This window comes from Chenopodium album, chromosome 7 (genome assembly GCF_948465745.1).
Source record: "Chenopodium album chromosome 7, dcCheAlbu1.1, whole genome shotgun sequence".
Taxonomy (NCBI): domain Eukaryota; kingdom Viridiplantae; phylum Streptophyta; class Magnoliopsida; order Caryophyllales; family Amaranthaceae; genus Chenopodium; species Chenopodium album.
The window spans coordinates 60,135,632-60,151,507 of NC_137840.1; the positions used below are offsets into that span (position 1 = coordinate 60,135,632).

Consider the following 15,876-nt stretch of genomic DNA (forward strand, 5'->3'; position numbering starts at 1 on the left):
AGAAGAAGGGGATAAAGGCTCAAGACCCTAGATAAGCCCCCAAGGTGTGCAACCTCGCTTTTGAATCTTTGTATTTTGTGCTTGAGTTCCTACTCTTTTTTTTTTAACTCTTTTTACTTTAGCAGTTATTTTATTTTAATGAGTGTGGGCAATCCCGATCATGCGGTCTATCACTCACTTGGAATTCATGTTTCTCAGGCACGGTACCGAGCACTCGATAAGAGACGCAATCTGAGACGTGTTCTTATCGAAGATATTTTCATATCAAAGACATTGGAACACTTTCCCTTTTGTACACTTTTATTATTTATTTTTGCTTTTATTATTTTTGCTATTGCTTTCTTTTGAATTTGCTCAAGCTTTATTTAGAATTGCAAAAGTTGCACACCATCCCATCCCAAGGTTAGATAGATGTAGGTTGAAAAAAGAAAGGTTTATCGTTAGACGAGGCTCAAAGTGGTTTATGAAGAAAGGATTGCATATTTGAAAGGTGAAAGGAGATATGATGTGGCTACAAGGGGTGTCTTAAATCATTGGTATACCTTGTGCTTAATTCAACATTTTTTTTATATATTTAATGCAATGCAATGAAATGATCATATATAAGGAAATAAATGCTCATTTTTATTAAAAGAAAATATATAATGATCCTACAAAATAAATCTAAAGAGAATAAAAAAGGTGCCTATGCTAGACTTATTGGGAAAGGGGTAAATAAAAATGAAATAGAAAAAATAGGTCACGAAATCTTGTCGTTGAAGCTCGCCTCTTGTCTTGTGTTTATCATCACTTGGTGTTCTTGCCGACTGGAGGTATTGGAAGCCTGTTATTGTCGATCAAATGTTGGATATCCTCCTTTACCTTCCAACAGCTCTCAGTAGCATGACCCCTACCTTGATGGTACTTGCAGTGTTCGTTTGGATTCCAACTAGGCAATCTTTTCTTAAGTGGGGGATCTTGAATAGGTCCAATGGGAGTAATGATTCCCTTGGCATGGAGTCGATCGAAAGCATCATCGTAGCTAATTCCAATAGGGGTAAATTCCCTTTTCGGTTGCTTTCGATTACCCATGGCTAGGATCTCACTAAGGCCAAAAGTACCAACACTATTACTAGAGTAGGTGTTTCCGGAAGAAGAAGGATAGTCGCTCTTCTTCCCTTTACAGCCACTGTTACTATCGTTACTAATCTTGGCCTTCTTGTCGCACGGGGGAACATGAAAGATATCTGAATCAATGGAGTCTTGAACACGATCCTTGAGGGCGAGACCCTTTTCGATAGTGTGACCGCGACCTCTATGGTATCGACAATAGGAATTTGGATCCACATTGGGAAAACGTTTTTCAGATGGAGGGTCTTGACTGGGACCAATGGAGTGAATATGACCTTGATCATGAAGGTAGTCAAAAGCGTCATTGTAAGTCATTCCTATTGGTGTGTATTCTTCAATGGTCCGTTTTGCCTGTGGCTTAGGAGCATTGAGTTCTTCATTAAACCCTTGGCGAGAATTTTGTTCGATGGCCATTACCCGATTTGCTAATCCTTCTACCACATTCAAGAGCATGGCAATGACATCTTGCAGTTTTTGAACGTCCTCTTTTAGACTTGACGAGTCTTCCTTGGTATTATCTAAGAAAAGACTTTCATCCTCCCCAATCATGGCCACTTCATCGAGAGAGGTCATATAAGTTGTCTCGATCATGGGCTCTCCTACAGGTGTGATAAGAAGTGATGGATCGAAGGAATAGCTTCTTTGAGTTTCCAACACTCCTCAGTGTCATGACCCTTTCCTTGGTGATATTTGTAGTGCTTATTAGGGTCCCACTTAGGTGGCCTGGCTTCTGGAACCGGATCTTTGATGGGCCCTATGGGCATGACTAGTCCTTTGTGATGTAGCTTCTCGAAAGCCATTTCATAACTCATACCAAGTTGAGTGAACATTCTTTTTGACCTTTGGATTCGTGGTTTAGAGGTGTTCATGGCATGTACCTCGTTAATGGGAGAGGAAGAAGAAGGATGGTCGCTCTTCTTTCCTCTCGCACTATTATCTTTCAGAAGGTCATCTTCAATATCAATGCCTGTATTATACACAGCCTTGAAATTATTCAAATTGTGTTGATATTTTAAGTGCTTTGAATACTTCCCTTGGAGATTCTTGATAAACATCCTTACATATTCTTTTTCAGTAGGAGCCTTGACCATACTAGCAGAAGTTTCCCTCCACTTATTAAAGAAAGAAGTGAACTCTTTGTTTTCTTTTTGTTTTAACATCTCGAGTTGTCTATGGTTTGTCTCGTCTTGGATGTTGCACTTATATATATCTATGAAAGAGTTTGTTATTGACTCCCAAGAAGAGGTTTTTTCTTTCTTGAGAGAAAAGAACCATTGTTGACAAACGGTTTTGAGAGATAGTGGGAACAGAGAGGGGAAAACCTTCTTATCGATACCCTTAATGTTCATTATGGTTTCAAAAGCTCTTAGATGAAAGTAAGGGTTATCCGTTGCCTTGAATTTAGGGATGTCAGTGGCGTTGAACTTATGTGGAAGAAGTTCCTTGTCCAGCGAGACCCCTTGTGAACTAAAGCCCTGAAATTTATAGTCACTAGATAGCTTGCTCAAACTTTCTTGCATAAGGTTCATTTGTTGTTGCTTCATGGGATCATCGATCTTGAGTGTGAGTAGCTTCAGTGTCTCAGTCACGGTAACCAATTGGTTCCTAAGCTCATTGACTTCTTCTTGACTTGCCATTATCTTTTTAGCCTTCCTCTTTTGACAAATCGGTTTATCAAAAAGCGAGACCTGAACAAAGGTGTTGTCCTTAATTAATCGTCCTTCTCTCCTCGACCAAGTACTGTGGAAAAGGAATTTGGGGATATTCATTGTTAATTATTTGACTCAAACTTTATTCAACATGCAATGGATGGAGGAAGTGAAGAAATATTGGAATAGAATGTGAAAGAAAAATGATGTAGGTGGAGGGATATGAAGAATTAGGAATAGAATGTACACCCCAACTCAAATGACGGAAAAAACCGACTCATGCATGAACCTAAGACATGGTCATGGTGTGAAAAGAGTATGTACAAAGTGTGTGCTAAGACTAGTGAGTGTAGGTGACATGTTAAGACTCGTGTCATGACCATGTTGCTAGACTATGTGACTAGACTTAAGCAAAGACTAAGTTAAGACCTCACGTATATGCATAAAACTGGATAGGCTGTGGTATTTTAGTCATAACTTTTTATCTGTGACTCTGATTTGGATGAAACCAACGCCAAATTAAAAATAAAACTCGGGGCTACAGATCCATTGGTTTTAAGACTCGTAGTTCTTTCTTGAACTCCAGCTATGACCAAAACAAGTTGACGCTTGTGCAGTATACGGGAATAAAGATCCGGGTTGACTTAAAGGAACTATGACTCGATTTTATGTTTATTTATTAGCTCAAATTAATTAATTAATTAATTAAACAAAGTCCTTTAGTCATTAATCAGTTTATTTAGTATTAACACAAGTCAAACAAACGGTTAAGAAAAATCACATAGAGTATGCACAACAAATAATGCACAATTAGCAAGTAGGCACAATATGATGCAATTCAATGAGTTTGCAACCTAACCGTGGCTCTAGTTCTCTAAAGTTCGGGATATAGTTTATTCAATAGAGGGTCCATGTTTAATTGTCCGGATGCACCGCACGGAAGCCTAACCATGAAGGGTTGGCGCGAGTGGATGGGACATCGCGAGCTTTAGAAAAAAAAAAAACTCGCTTGCATGGTTTGGTGAATTCAACATCTCGGATGTACCCTTTGTTGCACGGAGCGTTCAATCAGGTAGATGGAGCATGAATTCCCAGAGGGTTATGTCCATATGTAGAACACATATGGGTTTCAGAAAAGTGAGAAAAAATTCAATCAGGAAGTAGGATCGAGCAAACAATACGAAAAACCGGTCGAAATTAGAACGCATAATTCTGGCTCGGTATTGGGGGAAATTGGCGCCAGCAATCAGAGACTGGCGACAGCTTTTAACTGTATTGGCGCTAGGCGCTACGACTAAAATTCTTGCGCCAAGCTCTGGCCTCTTACGCTACTTCCCACATGCCTCAGCAGCTTTCTGTGCTCGCTAAAATTTTCCAGTTTCGCGCGGCGTTATTTCGGTCCTAGTTGTGAAAGATATTTCTCAAATTTCCTACGTGTAAAATCCTATGTTTTTAACTCATTATGGATGGTCTTTCCAATGAGATCTTTTTTATGCATATGACAATAATGTTAATCAAAATTACGCACATGAAATACTTAGAACGTTTTGAGTCTCATCCACTCATTCTAAATCATTGCCGAAACAAATTCAGGAATTAAAATAGAAATCCTCCCCAGTGGAGTCGCCAAAAACTGTAGGGAATAAATTTCAAGCTTTAATCCCACTAGCTTGAACCCCACTGTGATCATACACTAAAGTACGGTGGCGTCCAAAAGGGAAGAAGATAGAGCAAAAGAGTCACCAACAAGTTTTAGGAACTTGTAAACCGTTCATAGGATGAAGGTTACACCCCTTAACGATCCAAGAGACCGTCAACTCCATAAGGTCTAGAACCAAATAAGGGTTCGGGGATGAAGGTACAAATCCAACCTAAAAGAGATTGAACCTTCCCTAATAATAGGCCTCTACTTTATTCTGATCGTATTCATGTGCACTTTCTGATTAACATGCAATCAATATGATTAACCTAAACCTGTTTATCTATGTTGGTTGAATTTAATGCACAAATAAACTATTATTGGCGATCACTTGAATTATAATCACAATAACCCTAAACAAGATTATTAATTATCTTATTAAGCGTGATTACAAGTACCAATTCCCTTTAAACATGCAATAAAAGGTGTGATCAAGCAATAGAAATAAATAAGCATCAAGCAACACAATAATAATAATAAAATAATAATTATAAAAATAATAATCATCTTCATATTTAAATAATAATAATAACATTCATAATCATCATAAATTATAACAATTATAATCATAATCATGTTAATATTAAAGCAAGATCCTAGGCATGATACTAACAAGATTAATAACAAACCCTAGCATGTCACTAAGCAATAAAAATCAAATCTTTAGCCCTAACATGATACTAATAATCATAAATATTAGGAAGAACATAGGAAGCATCGTAACAATCATATTTAATATTAAAATTACCCTAAACATGATATTAGGAATATCATAATAACAATATAAACATGATATCTACATCATAAATCAATTAAAGTACTTACTTTGATGCCTCGTACCTCTTTCTAATAACAAAATACACACGTTAGTAACTTCAAGGAAAATAATAAACAAACAGTTAAATTAAATAATTGAAAGAGAGATTTGGGACCAAACCCTCAGAAATTAAACCTTTCACGTCTAGGGGGGAAGGCAACTTCGAATATGGCTAGGTGTTTCTAGATCTTGTGAATGCGGAATTTTGTATTTGAGAAAAGGCTAGTTTATAAAGAGAGAGAGAGAGAGAGAGAGAGAAAGAGAATAATCAAGAGAATCTTGATGAGAGTTGGTGAATGAAAACGGAGTTTTTACGACGTTATTTATAGAGAAATCAGCCAAAAAGATAAAATATCAAAACAGAGCACTTGGCGCACGCAAAACAGAGTTGACGCACACAAAACAGAGCTGGCGCCAACCCTGGCTAATTGGCGCTAGGCGCCAATGGCTAGCACCAGGCGCCAATGGCTGGCACCAGGCGCCAAACCTGATTCCAGGCGCCAATGCCTGGGGTCAGGCGCTAGGCCTGTTCTTGACGCGTTTTCGAAAATCAGATAAGTTTGCCGTACTGGAGGATAAAATCGTATCTTTTCCTCGAAAATGCTTTTTGGTTTTAATTAAAACTCTGAAAAGTCAACAAAAGTCAATTTATCAATGCTAATTGAATTAGGAATGAAAAGAACCTTCTAGAAGAATCTAGAAGACTAAAACCATTACTAATTACATTAGGAATGATAAATCATATTAGGCCCTCCCCTAGATCATTGGGCCGTATATAAGGCTCAAACCTGACCCAGTTTGGTAAATTGGCCATAACTTCCTCAATATTCATCGAAATTGGGCTTATAATATATCGTTGGAAAGATCTCGTCAAGCCCCATCCAACTACACTAATATTGGACCCATATCATGGACCAACCAAACTGGATTGTCTGTTTTCTTAAAATAAGTTTTCAAAAACAGAGAGAAGAGAAAGAAATAAAAACTATCCGCAACACTAAACTTTCCACACTTTCACTTCATTCGATTATGATTCGACGCGAAAGGTACTCATCATTGGGTTTGGTTTTTGGGGAGACACAAATGGGTGTCTACACGTACCCCCATTCGTATAGGAGGCCTTATCACTAGGATAGTAGTGAAAAAGGTCGGTTTTGTTGAGAGTGGACCCCACCAACTGACCAACTATGGACCGGATACCTACATGACTGCTAGGTATTTTGAGGAGTTGGGGTGGGTACGACTGGACAGTGAGCAGACACCCCACTGGTGTATTAGGACTGGGACCGAGCAGTCATTGCCCATCTTTTCCCTACCTAGTCCTGATTTGACCGCCTTTCCCCCTAGGCAAGCGTCTTACACATACGACCTTTTAGTTGCCAACGCTAGGGGGCAAGCACCACCAGTACCACCACCAGTTCCACCACCCTAGCCAGAGCCTGAGGTAGCATTTTCTCCACCTCACATGTCTCATTATGTCCCCCATGTTGACTCTGACCCAGTTTGGGACTTTTAGAGTATAGGTCAGGCTTTAGGCCGTATCGAGCATTCTCACACTAACTTAGAAGGATGTTAGGCTCCATTGACCAGAGGTTAGGGTACTTGGAGAGGAACCAGTGTAGAGCTCTTTACCCTATGTACGATGATTATGCTCGTCGGGGCAACATCCCCGACGATGCTATTTACCCTGACTGGTTTCAGCCTCCACCCCAGGGATACGATAGGGATCCCACTTCCCATGTCATTTATACTGACTATTCTGTCGTCCATGGGTACGGCCAGGACATTCCTTTCGGGGGACCAGCGGGGGAGAGTTTTCATGCTGATTATTTTGGTGGTAGCTCTTCTTGTGCAGGTGGTGCAGGTGGCAGTGGAGGTGGAGGTTTCGGCTCCATGGATCATGATGATGAGGACTAGCTATGTTGGGCTAGTTCCCGAGCCAATGAGGACATTGTCTGATTCTTGCTTGGGGGAGATTTTGGATTTGGTATCTTTCTTTTTCTTTTTTCTTTTGTTTTTGGTGTGTTTTCTTAGTTTATATTTATTGCTTTCTAGGTTAGTTTTATTGCTTTCTTATATATGGAAAAATACAAAAAAAATTGAAAAAAAATAATTCCAAAAATACGTTCCAATGAATTGTAAATCATGCTTCCCTGTGCCCCTTACTCGAGAAAATTTGTTTTGATTCTTGGTATATGATGATAAGCATTGTGGATTAGTTGATCATGATTTGATGTTTGATTACTTTGGAACCCTAACATGCGTCAATTTTTCCCAACTATTTGTGAATATAGTGCTTGACTAGTTGATTTAGTTAGGAATGTGTGTTAGTTCCTGGTATGTCAATGAATTTGAGTATTGATTTGCAACTATAAGTAAGGTTTGTATGACTCATTATTATGCACATTGAGGAGGACGAAGGCGTTCATTCTTTTAGGTAGCCTCCAGATGATTGTAGATACATTTGTTCCCTTTCTTGCTACCCATGTTGTTGCCTTGACTTTTTGTTGTTTATTAGCCACATTACAAGCCTATTTTGCCCCATTGGTTACTAGTCCCAAGCTTGGCTTGGGGGAGCTATTAGTGAGTGAAGCGAGGGAGTTTGTAGTGTGCTTATTATTTGCACAATTTGGGTGGGTTTGAGAAGTTATTTTGTTTTTTATCATGTTTATTTTTGATGAGTTTGAAAGCTATATCTTCTTGAAAAAATAAAGTATGATGTTATGAAAAAAAGAGAAGTTTAAGAAAAAAAGAAGTGAGAAAAATAAGTGAACTTCAATAGAAAAAAAAAAAAGCAAAAAGAAAAAAAGTGTTCAATGTTCAAATTTTCTAGTTGGAGGTTGATCAAAAGGAAGAAATATTGAGCTTCAATGAAAAAAAATTCAAGTTTGGAAAATTAAGTTTATTTATTCACTCTAGTTCTTCATTAATATATCTTATGAGTGAAATTGTAAGAGTTGGGATTATTTATATTGATTGGAGTATATTTGGTGGATTTTTGTTAGAGTTGGTTATGTAGAAGATGTCGATCATTATTTATTTTGATCGTGGGTTTTACTAGGATTTAATTTGCTCCCTTAAGCATAGCTTTTCTCTCACTTGTTCCCAAATGATTCCTACCATTTACCCTAGCCTTACATTACAAGCTTTAAAGACCTTACGACCTTTGTGCATAGAGTTGTATGAATGTGAAAGTGTTGTTTATCAATGCAAGTTATGATTTGACATATTTCGAGTCGACTAGTAGGTTGAGCGTTCATTGCTTTAAACACACGAGAGTGTGAGTTGGGAGGGCATTGTTCACATTAAAGGGGTTGGTTGGAGAGCGATCGAGTACATCTTTTACTCGCCACATAAATGAGAGTTGAGTGTGTGAGCACTAGTCTTGAATTCTATATGCTCTTGTGGTTTTCTCTATTTGACAATTGTTAGGGAGGAAGGGTAATTGGATGGATTTGATTGGTTGATTTTGAAGCACGTTTATTGGATTTACCTTGAATTGTTTGTGCTTGGTTTTTACTTTTGGGGTGAAGCATATTTATTTATTCATTGATGAGATCTTTGCTTAGAGACAAGCAAAGGTTTGGCTTGGGGGAGTTTGATATGTCTGTTTTATATAGTATTTTACCCCCGTCCCTTGGTCATAATTGGTATTGTTTTTGGCTCTTTTGAGCCACTTTTATTACTAATTGGTGTTTTCTAGTGTTTTCGTAGATTTGGTTGACTTTTGTAGGGGAATTTGCACTTCTGGAGCATTTTCCCGAGATATTATAGAGAAATTACGAGCATTAGAGAAGCACGACCAGTTTCTATAGCCCAGGGCCGGTTAGAGCCATCGAACCAGTGATTAAGGGCTCGGTATATGTGATACCAAGAGGCAGGCGCCCGGAGGCGCGCCCGGCCGGGCGAGGGAAGCAAGGCTGGCGCTCGAAGTCGCGCCCGTCCGGGCGCGCGAAGTGTATCTGAAGGAAAAAGGCGCGCCCGATCGGGCGGTGCCTCGCCCGATCCGACGCGTGTTATTATTAGGGGTTAATTATCGACGTTTAAGTTTGTTTTAGTTTAGGATTCTCGCTTAGTATAAATACTTTTCCGTTAAGCGAGTTTAGTATCTTCTTTTTACTCTTTCTTAAATTTTCTCTCTCTACTTAGGGTTTAGATTAGTTTCTCTCACATATACTTTTGTTCTTAACTTTATTCTTAATTCCAGATTTCTTTGGTAACGATTTCTCTTCTCTTAATCTTAGTTATTTATTTTATTCCTTTTATAATGTCTTGTTTATTTACTTTGATTTGTTTAGTTTTGGTTATGTGTGAGTAGTTCTATTTCTAGGGTTTGTGGGGATCCATAAATAATATGAAGGGGTAGTTTATTGTTGTTAATTGTCAATGCTAGATTAATTTCCTATTGATTGATTTAATGCTCTATGACTAGATTTGCGCAGATCTTTTATGCATGAGTTTAACAATATTGATTCGAGATTTGAAAGATAAGAATTAATGTTTATGTCTAGTTTCAATAGGCAGGTTAATTTATAAATGGTTAAGTCGAGATTCGAGAGATGAGATTTAATACCGGTAGATTAATTGTGTGATTGTAATACGTAGCGAAAGCCCTTAATGATCTGATTAATGTATGCATTGATGATTGATTATTATGCTTTACCCTGGAATATTATTTATTGGTGAACCTGTGCCCTAGGCCTTTTATTCATTGTTTTCTCCTTATTCTTAATCTTCGTAGTTTAGTTCCCTTCGATTATAATATTTTGGTTACTTTATAATTTAGATTACTATAATTAATTAGGAATAGAAAGACTCGTTTCTCTGTGGATTCGACCCTACTTCCCTATCTACATTAGTTGGAGGATTTAGGAATACTTTTGATTAGGTGATACGACTTTAGCCTGTCAAGATCCCCCGAAGGAATTGTTTGAAGTAGGTCGTACTGTCTTTTTACCCTGCAGGGATAATAAAAAAAGTCATCTTGGTTAAGCTTGGAAGACGACAGAAAGGTTGCTTGTTGACACCAACCATCTTCTCTATTTTCCACCAAGGGATGACCCACTTGATAGCAAAGTTGCAAGAGGCAAAGACTGTTTTCCACTCATGGGGCCCCACCTTAGAGAAACGTTTCTTTCGCCTCACAAAGCAATTTGGAGTATATTTTTCAACATTGTCAGTAGGACTAATTAATTCTAGTCTCTCCATTAGCCATATCTGCAAAAATTCAATACAAATAAATTAATATTACTATACAAAAATATGTTTTTGATTTCTGTAATTAAAAATATTATTTTTCTACCTGTAATAAAATTGGAGAGCCTCGAAAAGGTGCTTTTGAATTTCTCTTCAGTTCATCAAGACTAAGCATAGTCTCTCCAACAATTAATGGCATTGGATTTCTCCCAGATTTGATGTGCTCCAAAACAGTTAATATAATTGCTTGACCCTCATTAGTTCTACCACTATTGAGAAGATATTGGTTAAGCATACAAAAGAGAAAAGCCCTTCTTCTATAAACATGAAAAGATTCACTAGTGGAAAAATAGTTATCCGTAACGGGCAAAAATAGCCTATCCGTAACGGGCAGCGGGCGTTACGTATGCTGCCGTTACGGATAGGCTATGTTATTCGTAACGGGCAGTGCCCGTTACAAATAACGGGTTATTCGTAACGGGCAGTTTGACTACCCGTTACGAATAACCCGTTATTTGTAACGGACAGTTTGACTGCCCGTTACGAATAACCCGTTATTTGTAACGGACTGTTGACTGCCCGTTACGAATAACCCGTTATTTGTAACGGACAGTTTGACTGCCCGTTACGAATAATCCGTTATTTGTAACGGGCAGTCAAACTGTCCGTTACAAATACAATTGAACCCAAATTAAAAAAAAAAATGCAGCAGGTGATACCTGCTACACTGCTAACCTTTTATGATGCCAAATTTTAATTACTATTATCAATATTCAATAATAAAAAATGTAAAATTTAATTAATTATAAAATCAAAGATACAACTTTACAACAACTCCCTAACATGAGTCAAAAGCTACTACATAAATAATAATCCTTAATACAACAATGAAAGTTTATAACTATATAGAGTGAATAGTTAATTTGTATGCAAGGCTCAACTAAATGACAGAAGATGGATGTACCCTTTGCATGAACAGCATTAACCACTTTCTTCCATGCTTCGACTTGCTCATTAGTGTAAATTCCTGGGCAATGGGGAAATCTGCAGCATAATTCTGTTTTTGTTAGACACAGGACAGTAATATGTTTGACAGGAAGACCATAATATAAACATAGATAGTGAGCTAAAATTAGAAGAATGTTACTAGCTAACTAAAAAAACATAGGATGGGAACCCGAAAACCAATTTGGTTTTTCCAGTCCGGGTTTGTTAACTGATAATTTCTCAAGTAGCAGAGATGCTATAAGAGACAATGCTGCCATATGCCTTAGAGCCAGGGACAAAACTAAGAAAGGGGTGGAGTATGCCTAGCTACTAATCCCCACCTCCCCGTCTCAGCGTCATGGCCCATCTATTTTATAAGATGGCACGAGATTAACCATGTACATTTCAATTTCAAAATCCAAAAAGCCAGAAAACAGCAAAATGCTTCTTTTTTCATCCACTCTCATTCATATATTCACAACCATACATAATGGGGTTACTCAAATTGCTACAATATCTTACATTTTGAGCTCAATTAGTTGAAATATAAGTGGGAAATTTACTGTACAAGAAATAAATTCAATCATTAAAGCAAAAATACAGAGATGAGCATTGAAATTCATTTTTATAGCACAAGAACTTCCTGGTACAAAATTCAGCAATACGAGTCACAATGTAGCAAAAGTTACCTGGGTCTTGGACTCCAACATTGGTGATACGGAAGGAGTGGACGGCCCACTTCAAGTAGCTACCGTGCTCAGGCTTCCTGAGTGGCAAACCTTATCTCAAAGAAACCTCGTCAATTTGGATAACATTGATACCAACCTTCTCAAGATCCTCAACCTCATCCTTGATGGCCAAAGCAATTTGGTAGCAAGTCTCGTGCCTGAATACACAATAACACAAATAAATATATGAGAAATTGAGCCACAATCAAAACAATCTATTTGGAGCAGAGTTTTATTATAATCCCAGTTTCTAAGGATCAAATATGATATTCACAACCAAAGGAATTGTCACAAAACTATATAAAAAGTAAGTGTTAATAAAAAATAAAAAATAAATAAGAAAAACTTATGGCAAGCAAAATGTAGTAGCATAAGGGTTTACCTCATCCTTCTGACCAGACAATGCCTTGGCCAAAGCGTTAACTTCAACAACTTTCTGTGCAGCAAATGCAAGCCATGAATTGATTTCATCATCAAGCTTTAAGTCTCGTCAACAAGATTAACAGTAGTTTGAAGAAGTGAACAGGAAGTGGAGACCACAAGCTTGTCTGCAAGCAAAGAACAACTAAGTTAGCCGAACGTCTTTATTAGGCGACATAAATTTATTTGTTTGAGATACAAGTTAAGTCACCCTTAGCAGGCTTAGACAACATTAAGTAGGAGACTGGTCCAACAAGAATTGGGACAGTGTCTACTCCAAGCTGTAGGACAAACGATAAGATAAGTTACTTCGATAATCATGAAATATTTATAAAAAAAATAAAAAGGGATTGTACTGGACTTATAAAGACTACTTAAGAACAGAAGTAGCTCATATCAGCAATACATATCCCCTGACACCCCCTAAATAAATATTAAGAGCATGACAATCAAGAACCCCCTGGGGACAAGGGTTAGTTATTGATGGACCAGAAAATAACAATAATCTAAGGTAAACAAGTGACAAGAAATCCTCAAGGGAAACCTTAAACCTATTTGTGAAAATTTATTTGTGAAATTACTGTTCTAGGCACATTTAGTAATTTCTCCAAGTTAAATTCGAAAAGAGAAATTATTGTTATGGGATCCTATGCTTTCAACAATTATGTCAAAATTTAAACTGAAGCTTATCAACTAGATACTCTGTATATCTTTTCACTCATTATAGCTGGAAAGAAAGTGAACTTGACTTGATTGAGATTTAAATGAGCTAGGCCAATCACTGCATAGCTTGGCTCAAATAAGATCATGAACAGACTTGCATTTCTAGATTAAGGAGTTCTAGTTATAAACCGCAGTTAATATCACGAAACAGCAAAAATAAATGAGTTGGTAAACCAAGATAGGCTATCATTAGCTCTAGCTCTGCTTTATCAACTCTAGTTGAGAATATATGCACATACCTAGTTGCTTCATGGCCAAAAATGCGAGGAAACAATTGTGTAGCAGTACTGCCCTGCAAAATATAGAGAATATTTGGAGTTTTCAGCTCTTGAAAAACATAGTTTAGAAACCTCAAGGGATACAAACTAGTATGGAATGAAAATAGAATGGTAGGTGAATAAGATATACCTTAGCTTCCCAAAAGTAAAAGTTAGTAAGACAAAGTGTAGTGTACTTGATCTTAACTCTGACTTCCAAGGTCTGTGGTGGAGCAACCTCTACTTGGTCAATCACCAACGGCTTCCTGGCCTCCCATGCTACAACAACTATACAACAAACCAATAATAAATAAACAAAGTGAAGATGAGATTTTGTAGTTAACACGACAAGGCTGAGATTCATACCTTTGCAGGGTATCATAAGGCCAACAGTACTAGGCATTGGCAATGTTCAGATCAATCAGATGAGATCTCACTTCGAAATTACTTTCCAGGCACATTCAGTATCAACCTTGAATTTAGACGATTTTAACAAGCCCGTGGCCCGGGTAGGATCCTTGGCAGCCCCTCTCGTATGTAATAAATCGAGTACTTTGAAATTAGTAAGAAAGCCAGCATTGTAGAGGTTGCATAAAACAAAACCTAACATGAAGAGGCCATTGTATAAAAATTTCTGAGCGCATGTAACTTATCAGGTAGAAAACATCAACTAAAAATCACCAACATTCACCAATTGCAGATTAAAACACCAAAGAATGAAGAAATGAAAGAACCTTGCATACAGAATCAATAACCAATAACCATATTCTCACTCCAACAACAGATTAACAGAGATTATACCAACAACCCATAAATTACCAATAAAAATGAACGAATTGGGGATAAATTGATCGATTTCGATAAAGAACTCGAAGAACCCTAGAATTAATCAACATGCCATATCAGGTTTCTTAATTCTCTCTATAAACAAAAAAAATCGGCAATCAGGTATTAATTGACAAAGATGAACTAAATTCATTACTGATTGCATGTATTACTTGTTTCAATTGAAGAACATATTTTTTTTTAGATTTATTATTCATTTAGACATACAAAGGATAATCGAACCATATAAATGCCAAAAATGAATCAAATACAAATTGCATGTAGAAAAAAATAAAGCAAATTAGAATTCACAAGAACAAATTCAATAACTTAAACAATTAGATGCCTAGAAATCAATTCAAGAAGAGGAAAAAACAATTGAAGGACTTCTTACCTCACGATCTAAAATGCCCAGAAATCAATTCAAGAAGAGGAGAAAGGGCTTGAGTTTGAAATGAAAGAAAGAGGTGAATGATGGGGAGGAGATCGAGGAGAGGAGAGGAGAGAGAGAGGGATTAAGGGACTGATGAGAGAAAAAGAGGTGAATGACGGCTTTAGGTGAAACCCTAAAAAGCTCTCATCAGTTGGGCCAAGTTTGGGCATTTGTATCGGGCACAATACGCCTGTTACGTGTAATATAGTATTCGTAACGGGCAAAATAGTGTCCGTTACGAATACTTCTTTATTCGTAAAGGACACTAATTTGTCCGTTACAAATACATACGTATTCGTAACGGACACTATTTTGCCCGTTACGAATATCTTAATTGTAACGGGCAAAGCTTTGCCCGTTACAAATAGCCTGTTACGAATGAGATTTTTTCCACTAGTGATTCATAATAAGGTCTATCAAAGTAATGGCGTGTAAATTCTTTCAAATTAACTACACTACCATCTACAATATTTGTTAGATATTTGTCTCTTAAATTAAAGAAGCGCTCAAAATCTTTATAATAATATTCATTTATTCTAGGGATTACCGCAAGATCTAATGAAGGGAAGATGGCACCAAATTCTTCCGGTAAAGGGCTAATTTCATCACACCCTAGTCTAAAACAATGAGTATCTGTGTCCCAATATTCTACAGCGGTATGAATAAAATCTATATCAAGATCTACCCCCTTAGCACCATAAATACCTCCCATGTTAAAAAAAAAGTCAAGTTCTTTTCACTCTTTAGCAATTAAAGACCGACACCATTCACGAGTGAAGTTGGTAAAACTCTTAGTAACTAAAGACATGATTATTTTTTCAAGAAGCTAAGACTATGATTAATCTGCTAAAATTATGAAGAAATTCGACAGATTAGGGGGCTATTTATACACAAAATCGATGCAGTTTCAATCCGGAAAGGATTCGGAGTCAGCATACTTCAGCGCCAAATGACGACTTTGTCGCCTGGCGACAGAAACAACGCCCGACGCCAGCGCAAAACGCGTGGCGCTGCAGCATTTTATCAACGAGC

General features: G+C 37.4%; 1 long non-coding RNA gene across 1 annotated transcript; it reads right to left on the reverse strand.

Annotated features, from left to right (window-relative positions):
* Positions 1-11,420: 11,420 nt before the first annotated feature.
* On the reverse strand, positions 11,421-13,196 carry LOC145638001 (uncharacterized). Its single transcript, XR_014114580.1, has 3 exons — positions 12,569-13,196; positions 12,148-12,344; positions 11,421-11,515 (listed from the first exon to the last, which is right to left on the reverse strand). It is a non-coding gene; the product is annotated as an uncharacterized LOC145638001 (long non-coding RNA).
* Between the last annotated feature and the right edge of the window lie 2,680 nt (positions 13,197-15,876).